Source organism: Physcomitrium patens, chromosome 4 (genome assembly GCF_059467195.1).
Source record: "Physcomitrium patens ecotype Gransden chromosome 4, ASM5946719v1, whole genome shotgun sequence".
In the NCBI taxonomy this organism is placed as follows: domain Eukaryota; kingdom Viridiplantae; phylum Streptophyta; class Bryopsida; order Funariales; family Funariaceae; genus Physcomitrium; species Physcomitrium patens.
This window is the reverse complement of record NC_143413.1, coordinates 5566978-5578070: the sequence shown is the minus strand read 5'-3', so window position 1 is coordinate 5578070 and position 11093 is coordinate 5566978. Positions and strand designations below refer to the sequence as shown.

At 31.8% G+C, this 11093-nt stretch overlaps 1 long non-coding RNA gene across 1 annotated transcript; it reads left to right on the top strand.

The window, feature by feature from the left end:
• The first annotated feature begins 1893 nt into the window (after positions 1–1893).
• On the top strand, positions 1894–3414 carry LOC149989368 (uncharacterized). The gene is made up of 2 exons (XR_016502531.1): positions 1894–2149; positions 2834–3414. It is a non-coding gene; the product is annotated as an uncharacterized LOC149989368 (long non-coding RNA).
• The last annotated feature ends 7679 nt before the right edge of the window (positions 3415–11093 follow it).

The following is an 11093-nucleotide window of genomic DNA, read 5'->3' as shown; positions in this document are numbered from 1 at the left end:
ACAGACAAAAGATCTTAGGGAGATAAAAAATATGCTTAAAGCATATTTTTATAGTAGATAAGATAGCCATAGATAATCTTGGTAGAATGTTAGATGCATGTATTTATCAAAAGATGGAAGTTGTCTATTAGGATAGTAACCACCACCTATAAGTAATGGATGTTGGAAGTAAGAAACATCTTAATCCATAATTTATTTATGAAGAATTTTACTCATGCTATGTATTAGTGACTTCAAAGTTCTTTTTCTTCAATAGAAATTGATATCTTTATAAAGAAGCTTCTCACAAAACAAACTTTATATTGATAGAACTTGGTCAATGTTTTCATCTTGTAGGTTTGGCACAAGGCCAAACTTTATCTGCATAGTTGATTTTTAAAGGATCTACAATTCTTTCACCATAGTGAATTTGATGTGCATATTTCAACGTGACTGCTGTAACTATAGATTGGTATTCTTTCACAAGGATTGTGTTAAGTAGCACCTCTCTCAATCATCCAGAGAAATACTATTGAGGCCTTATTTCAGGACATTTTGCTAAGTTTATTTTGATGAAATTAGGGATTTTTTTTGAAAAAGCACTAATTGAAAGAGGCATAGTTATCAAGAATCACTTTTGAAACTTACACAATTATAGCTTTTATAATTTATATTTTTAGTTTTTATTTCTTGTATTAGTTTTTTTAAGCATGTAAAAGGTTAATGAATTATTATATAATGCATAGAAATGTATGATTGGAAGCTTTTTCATCCTTGTGGTAGAATCTTTTTTTTAAAAAAAAATAAGCCTTTGTCGATTTAAGAATGCAATTCTCTCTTCATGTTATAGAATCACCTAACATACATATAGATGAATTTTTTGATACCTCCTTAGAGTAGATTAATGCTTTCTTGGACCTACACTTTGTTGTCATGTTTTACTAGAGTTTATCCTATAACTGTATACATAAAGTCACTGTAGTACTACCAAGCAAAGTGAACCTAGCATACAACCCATGTAGATGATGACTAAGCATGATATGCTATAGCATTTAGAATATTATTGTTAGAGAGAAAAAGAAGAGAGGAGTAAATAAATTATAACTATAATTATGATACTTTTTAATCTTTCTATATATTTTATAAATAATAAGTTAAAAATATAATATATATTTTTAAAATTATAATTATAATTAGTAATTTTTATAATCAAAATATTCACAATATAACACTAAATGTTATCTACTATTTGAAACTTATTTTTTGATATATTTAATAGTAGTTGAAAATAAAAATATTTTTATTTTTATTTTTTTCAATGTTTATTACAACAAATCAAAAATGTACTAGATATATGTATATATATATATATATATATATATTTGTGCATGAAATTATTCTTTTTAATATTTAATGTACTTAAATATATGTAATCTCTTTTAAAACTTCAAATTTTAAATAAAAACTGCCAACTTTTGCTGAAAGAACAAATAGGACACTCTGAAACAATGATTATTTCAAAAAAATGAAAATAGCTAATGACCACCTAAAAAATTATAAAAAAATAAAGATTTTTTTTTTTGTTTAATGTTGTATTTTCATAAATTCATTTATTTATATATATATATATATATATATTCACACTAAAAACCCTAGAATAAATAATTCAGCGAAATTCTATTTGGGTATCCGGAGGGTATCAACTGCACGCCAAAGGACAGACGGCAACCAGAAGGACCTGCCTGGGCGATGGTCACAGGATATCTGACCGGTACCGTTGCTAACCGATACTCTCTCAGCTTTAGTATATATCCATTTTCGACCACCCTGTTGATACCTGGCCAGTCCTCAACTTCGTGGTCCGCTCCCAGTTTGGTTGCTCGCGGAGCTGCTCTGTGTGTTGCCGCATCTCCTTTTCCTCGCGACGTGGAGTGCTTCGGATCCTCCGAGGAAGCTGAATCTATCTCAGGGATGCCGTGAAGGAAGTCGCCGAAGAAGACCCACAATTCTGTAGCTCCGTCGGGGTCTGTGCGAGCTCGTTCGGTCCAGAATTCGCCTTCTTCTGTGCATTCGGGAGGCTCACCGTTGCTAGGCAGCAGGGGGAGCAAGAGACCGATACTATGTCGCAGCATCCTGTGTGGGTGACCCGGCTTGCTCTTGGCGGTGCAGCGTAAGGGCACACTCCTATTCACGTTTCTGTGTGTTTTTTCGGGTTATGGTGGTAGCTTGATAATGTCTCCATGCCTGCTGAAGTCACCCCTAGTCCACGACGCCAGTATTTCATTTTAGAAACTGATTTGTGTAAACGTGCGGTTTGATTGTGCTTGTGTGACTAAGAGAATATGAGGAGAAATTGTCGTGAGATTGATAATAAAAGAAAAAAAAGTCGACGAAATTGCGTCGGGGCGGAGACTTCTCGAAGTAACACGATAGTCTCATCGTGGGCTCCGTTTTGCCATGTTGGGGGTGTGGAGAAATTGTCTCAAAGAGTGCAGTACTTTCGTCATGCTTGGGCTCGTTACTTGACCTTCGACTTAAACTGTAAATCTATAAAGCGCGTCCGAGGGAGAGAATCATGAGATGTTGAGATTTATAAGATGTTAGATAATCTTTCCAGTTTGAATTGGACGGCATGCCCGACCTCGACCTGAGATGTTACAGACACAATACAGCAACTCGTTAGACATTGAGTTCACCCACGGGCTGCGTTGAAATTCTGACGTCTCTGCTGAAGGGAGGCATTTGACCGAGTGGAGATGATTGAGAGAGACCTGGGTTACTCTTCTACAACAATTCATTTTGCATGTACATTACAAATACCCTGATTCAGCTTCACTCTCGTTTCCTCACGCAGGCTGCTCGTGTTCGGTGTCACAACATATGACATACACCGGTCCATCGAAGCAAACCAGACCCCACCCACAAAGGAACAAGTCGCTGCACTGGGTGCTCAGATTAAGGAGTCAAGGCAATCGGACGAGCCTTCCAACCGGTCTACCTGAGGTTATGTAACCACAGATTTGTAGTTACAGGCGAAGTAGTTGGATTTCGGATGATGGTCGCAGTGGATTTTTTGAACTCTTGACAGATCAATTTTTGTAAACCTCGGCCAGCACTTTCGAAGAGTAGCACCGAATCAAATTGTGGTAAATCGATTGCTCTCACCGCACAGTTGTAATGGTGACTGCAGATGTTCACTTGTGCTCATTTATGCTTGATAGGTATTGTTCAGTCACTTAGCTAGTGCATCTTCCTTCACGTAGAAAATCAGCACTGATCAGGCAGGCAGACAGGCAGGCAGATGTGGGTCTGTATTCCGAACGAGCTCCACTGCACATTGGTAAAACCCTAGAATGTCCTTTCATTAGATATTTCTCTATTCAACCATCGTCTCGGATACCTAGATATCCATGAAAACCAATGTTTTTTTTATCAGATTTTGAGCTGGGTAGACTGTTGAGAATCACTATCACCAGGGCTAGAACTTGCAAGCAGAACAGGCTCTTCCTCTCATGGATGAGTTTGTTGTGTTGAACTGCAAGAAAAGTGTACTTTGTTGAGGGTGGTTTTCCATGCGAATGAACTCGAACCGTGCTGTCCTGCCACCATCACTTTTTAATAACGCCCTATCCGACGCAAAAAAATTTCGCACACATTGAAGTGACAAACTAGTTCTGACAGCTCATGTGAAAGCATCACTTACTATGGGGTAAGGATTGATTAAATTACTATAATCTCTCTTTGAAAAGTAAATCAATAAAAGAGCACCCTCCAAACACTTCAATTGTGGTATATAAATATATATATATATATATATATATGAATATTTTTCCCTTATAGAAGACTTGGAATAGAATCTTTGTTGAGTAGTCATATTATTGGATATTAATATCATTGTAAGATAATACTATGTTTATCAAAAAAATAAAATAAAATAAAATAAATGACAATAATAAGTAATTTTGTGGTTTCTTTAAATCAATGTTATCTTTATTGGTTTTATATTTAATAAAATTCATAATTAATTATTTTTGTTATGTATTCTTTAAGAGTTTTTAATGTTTGTTTTCTTTTCCATCTAACTTTATATTTGTTGAGAATGTTTAGAAAGACACAAGAATAGTAGTAAGTAATATATACACACACAAGAGAGTTTCTAAAGATAGAAAACTTCATACATAAGTCTATTGATCTAGTTGTGTCATATATATAAGAGGAGAAGAAGAGAGGATAAACAGTTCCTCTCCACTACATTCCAAATACTATACCTATAATATTTACTATAGATTACAATAAATATTATGAAGAGGGTCGGCTACATTTAATGCTCTCAACACTTCTCCTTGCTCATCATAATATTTATATAATGTAAAATTTGTATAGAATTATGATCTATACTTTTCTGTAATCTCGCAAGATCAACAATTGTTGCCTTATTAAAACCTTATCTAGAAAAACCTTATTATATTTAAGTGCAAAACCATAAATGAAGGAAAAAGAGTACATCATCATTTTCCTTGATTATTTAAAGAGCTCATTAACTTTTTTATTCAAGAAAAGCAAGTTGTCGCATATCAATGCCATAAGTAAGTCGATGATGGTTGCACAATAGGAGAGCTTTGGTGAAGAGATCAGCAAGGTTACTTGCATATTCAATTTTCTTAATTATAAGTGCTTGATCAGTAATGAAATCATGGGTATAACTAAAATACTTTGAATCAATATGCTTTGTCTTGTCGCCTTTAATGAAACCAACTTACATCTGAGTAATACAAGCACTATTGTCTTTATCCAAGATAGTTGGAGAATTATCATATAGAAATCCACAGATTGTTTAAATGAATTTATCAATTGATTGCAACCAAATACATTCTCAAGATACTTCATGTAAGGCAATAATTTCTACATGGTTGGATGAAGTTGCAGTTATTGTTTGTTTCACTGATTTGCATAATATTCCAACTCCATGTCTTAAAAATACATATCCTATTTGAGATTTACTTGTTGCAGTATCAGATTTATATCCCACATCACAATATCCAACCAATTTTGGATTTTCAAATTGTGTGTAGTATAATCTCAAGTCTTCAATACCTTTTAAATAATGTAATAAATGTTTGATGCCATTCCAATGTTGTAGTGTTGGACGTGCACTATGTCTTGCAAAAACACTAATTGCAAATACAATATCTGATCTTATAGATGTAGCCAAATATAAAAGTGATCCAACCGTTGCAAGGTATGGATATTGATCTCTCAATACTACCTCCTCCTCCTCCTCGCATGGACCATATGGATCATGACCATCACGACCACGTCCAACTATTGGTATGGACAATAGATAAGCATCAATCATATTGAATCTCTACAAGATTTGTCTAATATACATTAGTTGGTAGAGAAAAATACTACCATCTATGAGATGCATAATTTGAAGACCAATGCAGTAAGTTATTTTTCTTAGCATTTTCATTTCAAATTTACGTATAAGTAGGTTAATAGCTGTAATACATGCAGATTTAGTCCCCACTAAGTTAAGATCATCTACATATATAGCGATGATCACAAATCTAGTTTAATCTTGTTTGATAAAAAAATAAGAGATTAATGGATTACTTACAAACTTATGTGTAATTAAATAATCTCAAAGACGTTGATACCACATGGATTTAGATTGTTTTAAACCATATAAGGCCTTACATAATTTAATACCATGATATTGTCCTAGAGTAGGTCCATTTGGAGTTCTTATTTCTAAGCCATGTGGAACTTTCATATAAATATTTGCATCAAGAGAATTATATAGATATGCAATTACTACATCCTTCAAATGCATCTCAAGGGTGGCATGAATTGCCATTCCAATAATATATCAAAATGTAATTGAATCCATGACTAGAAAATATGTGGATTCATAATCAATGCCAAATCGTTGAGTAAATCCTTGAGCAATAAGATGAGCTTTATAGTAGATTATTTGACCTTGAGCATTTTGCTTGCATATTAATACCATCTTATATCCCATAGGGAAGATGTAAGAGTGTCTATAATTGAATCAAAGACTTTCTTCTTACGCAAAGAAGCATACACTTCTTCAATAGTAATTTTTCATTTTGACCAATCAAAGCAATACATGGCTTCCTCAATGGTTTGAGGTTCAGGATCGTCTTTCTAGCAAGAAAAGGCTTCTATAATCATATATGCAAATGATTCATCTACCATAATAGATGGTCTGTCCGAAATATCGTTTGTAGCACAATACGGAATAGATAATTTTTTATTCAACTTGTTCTTATTCCTTCCAATTCCAAGATTGTTTTTCACAAGAATTGAAAATATATTATGCAGGAATATATCATCATGAATTGGTGGTAATTTCTTGAGAAATAATACCAGGATTAGTCAATATTATAGCTTTTTTCTTATGTGCTCGCTTATCTAGTCCACAAGTTCTTTTAATTGTTGTTGTTATAACTTGAGATATTATAGTCAGTGGCACTACAATATGAGCAAGAGCATTGTAAGCCTCATTGATAGGAACTCTTATAATTTTAGATGCATCATTGAAGCCATCAGGTGTTTCATCTACAATCCATTTTAGATGCAAAATCTTAGCAACTTCAGTTTCAGCCAAAGATGTCCTAGGATCAAAATTCATTGTAAATGTTTTCGGTGCTTCAAATACAAATACTTTATTTCTTTGTTGATTGGATACTCTTCCTTGAAGACTTGGGAATACATTCTCTTCAAAACAAATTTTTTGCAAACGTACATGTAATAATGTGTCAGTTGATGGATCAATAATATGAATAATGTTTGGTGAATCAAAACCAACATAAATGCCTTCTTGTCGATGAGCTCCAATGGTACACTATTGAGGTTCTAGTATTGGAATCCAAGTACAACAACCAAATACTTATAAGTGAGATACATTTGAAACACGACTCGAAATAAGCTCATATGGTGAAACAATTTCAAGAGAAGAAGGGCTGAGGCATATTAATACTACAGCATGTAAAATTGCATGATCCCACATAGATGCAAGTAAATTTGCGTGAAGGAAGAGTGATCTGGTAATGAGTTGTATATGCTTTATAAATGACTCAGTAAGTTCATTTTGAGCATATTCATATCGAACACAATATGTCAATTCAATTCTTGTTGCACTACAATAGTTTTCAAAAGACTTTGATGCAAATTCTTTTATATAATCCATATGTAATGTTTTTATAGGATAATCTAGAAAATGTGCTTGAAAATGAATAAGCATAGATGTAAGATTAGAAAACACCATGTTTTGAGTTGATAATAATAAAACATGTGATTGTTTACTTGATGCATCAACAAGGACCAAAAAATAACGAAATGGTCTAGATATTGGATTAATAGGATCACAAATATCACCATGAAATCTTTTAAGTATTGGTGGTAATTCTTATGGGAGTTTCTAAATTGAAGGCCAAGTAATCATCTTATTTTGTATACAGACACAACACAATTCGATAGAATCTATATCCACAAGCTTTAAATTGTACCCAGTTATACATAGAATAATCTTTCTAAATAATATAGATCTTGGATGTCCCAATTGTCTATGCCAAAGAGAAGTACGACTCTTTGTGATAGATGATGAAAAATTAAATATAATGGGAGGCTGAATTGAAATTCAGTATAAACCATTTTCTATAGAAAAAGCTTTTTCAACAACTTAATGATTCTTTGCAAGAACCAATATCTCTTTTCTATTTAAAATGGCAGTCGAGAGGTGTTAACCATTGATACGCACATCTTGATAGCTGATCAAACTCTGAGGTGCTGACGGTGCAAACATTGCATGTTTACATTTTATGATGGAACTTGCAAGTAATTTTACCATCGCTATACCTTCTTGGAAAAAAAACGCATTTGCTCCAGCCATGGTCATCATATTTTTAGTTTGCTAAGTTGAAGTTTTTTCAATAAAAAATTGTCTATCATACAGGATAGTATGTATTATTGCAGAATCAACGAGCGCATCATTTGATTCATCATTAGAGGTTTTGTCATTCATATAAGCCTCTAAATCATCAATACCAATAGAATCCATGGTATGAATTTCATGAGCCTCAGCTCGTAGTTTCTTATTTTTTTTAGAATATTTTAATAAAATATTCTAAAATATGGCATACATATACTAAATGTCTAATAATTCCATACTTATGGCACGAATGCATCTTTGCTTCTTTTTTTTTTATTATAATTATTAGTAGAATGCTTATTCTTTCTATATGGCTTGAAATGGTCATGATTATGACTACCCTGATACTTATAAGCATGTTTTCCATGTTTATATAATTTTTTCTTAGACTTTGAAATATTAAGTGTATGAGATTTTGGAACTATGGTTTGAATATGATGAGCTTTCGCATTACACAATAGTAACTCATTTTGCTTCTCTGCAAGAAGTAGATAGGACATGAGATCAGAATAACTTTGAAATTTTATGTTCTTGTATTGTTGTACAAGCACAGCAGATAGATAAGGAAATGTAGAGAAAGTTTTCTCAATCATTTCTTCTTTAGAGATGCTTTGTCCACATAATTGTAATTGTGAGACAATACTATACATTTTACTATTGAAAGCATTTAAATTTGGAAAATCCAAAATACATAAATGTGTGCAATTATGATGTACATGTGGAAGGAAAATGGTCTTTTGATGATCAAACCTAGATTTAAGATTCTTCCAAAGTTTTACAGGATCTTCCATTTCCAAATATTAATATTATTGTACAGGTATAAGATCACAATGAAGGAGAAGAAATGCTTTCCAATAGATAGTAGGAGGAATAGAAATACTTATTGTAGAAGATTCTTCAAACATAATGACATCCGAGAGTTGTTCTACAAATAAATTTGTTTTAGCTATTTTTGTCCATAATAGATAATTATTTCCATCCTCAATCAATGGTGGAAATAAAAGAGCTTGAAAATGTTGGAATGCACTGATTATAGTTGGAACCATAGTAGAAGCAGTTGAAGATGTTGAAGCACTCATTATAAATAAATCTATAAAGTAAATACAAGATCAAGTAGAAAAGTTGAGTAAAATGTACCTTAAAATATAAAGTCAAATAAAATGATAAAGTTGAACTTAAAATCAAAAATATTAATTAATCAATTTATATTTATATATATATATATATATATATATAATAAGATTGTGGATTGTAGCAGTAGAACAACAGCAAGGTGATGGTGGCAGTCAGCAGCAGCGGCAGGGCAATAGCGATAGGACAGCGGCATTAGTGGCAGTCAGCAGCAGAGTTGGTGGTAGTTAGCAGTCAACGGAAGCGGCAGTCAGTAGCAAGGTCAGCGACAGTTGGCAATCAATGGCAACAATAGTCAATAGTGAGATTGGTGGCTGTTTGATGGCAATCGACAGTTAGCAATGGCGGCAAGGTGATATCAGCAATAAGATTGGCACCAAGGTCATCGGCAAGCAGCGACGGTTGTTTGGCGGCAATCTGGTAGCTATTTGGAGGCTGTTTGGCAATTATTTGGCGGCACGCACAGGGCACAGTAGGAAAGTTGGGCAGGAACAAGTATTTTAAGCAAGCACGGTACAAAGTAGAGCAAGTGCTCTAAACAAGCAGCTAATGTGTGAAGGGCCAGTAAGAAGTGTAGCAAGATCATGAGTCAGATAGGGAATAAGAGTAGCAACAGATTTGAAAAGTCAAGAATAGAACAAAAAAAATTGCCATAGTGTATAGAAGAAAGTAGTGTTGATAACGTGTTGAGAATGTTTAAAAAGATACAAGAGTAGTAGTAAGTAATACATACACACACAAGAGAGTTTCTAAAGAAAGAGAGCTTCACACACAAGTCTATTGATGTGGTTGTATGACGTATACAAGAGGAGAGGGAGAGAGAATAAATAGTTCCTCTCCACTACATTCTAAATAATGTAGCTATAGTATTTACTATAGATTATAGTAAATATCATAAAGAGTGTCGGCTACATTTAATGCTTTCAATAGTATTCATTCAATTACTTTTTGATATGCTCTAAAAATATTTTTTTAAAACCATAACAAAATTAGGCTACTTAATTGTCTATGTGCTTGTTGCTATTTTTTTTTGATAATTTATTTTTGTATTTGATTATATGAAGTATTTTATTGTTGTTAGAATTACTTATTAAATAATTTTGTATCTTTTTTTACTATCTTTGTATCTTTAAAATCTTAGATCTTCTCTAGTTATTAATCTCGTTTTTATAATTTTATATCACTATTAATGTTGTCTTGAAGAAACTCTTATACAAATATCTTTTAAATATTTAAAGCCATTAGTATGTATTTATTGCACCTTTGAAAATTGATGTAACTTGTACAAAAGATCTTATACAATTGTAAGATTCAATTTGTAAATACAATCAAATTTTACTTGAAAAGTAATTAATTTATTTTAATTCTTAAATTACTTGCACATCTAATTAATTAACATACACTCAATCATTCAAATAGAAATACTTCTTTTGAATTTTCATATTTAATTGGTAATTTTTATTCAACCAAGTGCATTTAAAATAAGATGGTTTTGTTCTGATTTGTGGTTTTGTTTCAATTTTTTGAATCCTACTTTGGTAAAAAGTAATATTTTATATATGAATTTCTAAACATTCTTTTTATATTTTTAAAATAATATCATTTATATATATACATATTTTATTCCTAAGTATATTATTTTCTTAATAAATATTTATTATTTATTATTTTAAAGTAGTAGCCTTTTCTTGCAATAATTTATTATTCAGAAAACCTATAACTAGATTTTTTATTTTTAAAAATAAATTATTAAAAGTGAACCTCTTAAAATTATGTATAATTATTTGTGATATAATTTTATGTAAAATAATTGTAGATATTTCAACATTTTAACAATAAGACTCAAACTTTGATTTAAAAGAATCTTAAATTAATAAATAGACTTGAGAGTATAAAACTTCTAATTTAAATTGTATTAAGTATTTTTTTATATATAATTGTAGAATATTTTCTGTAGAAATTATAACCCATATTAGAAAGATTTTAAAAATAAGTCCAAAAAAAATGATATTCTTTAAGATTTATG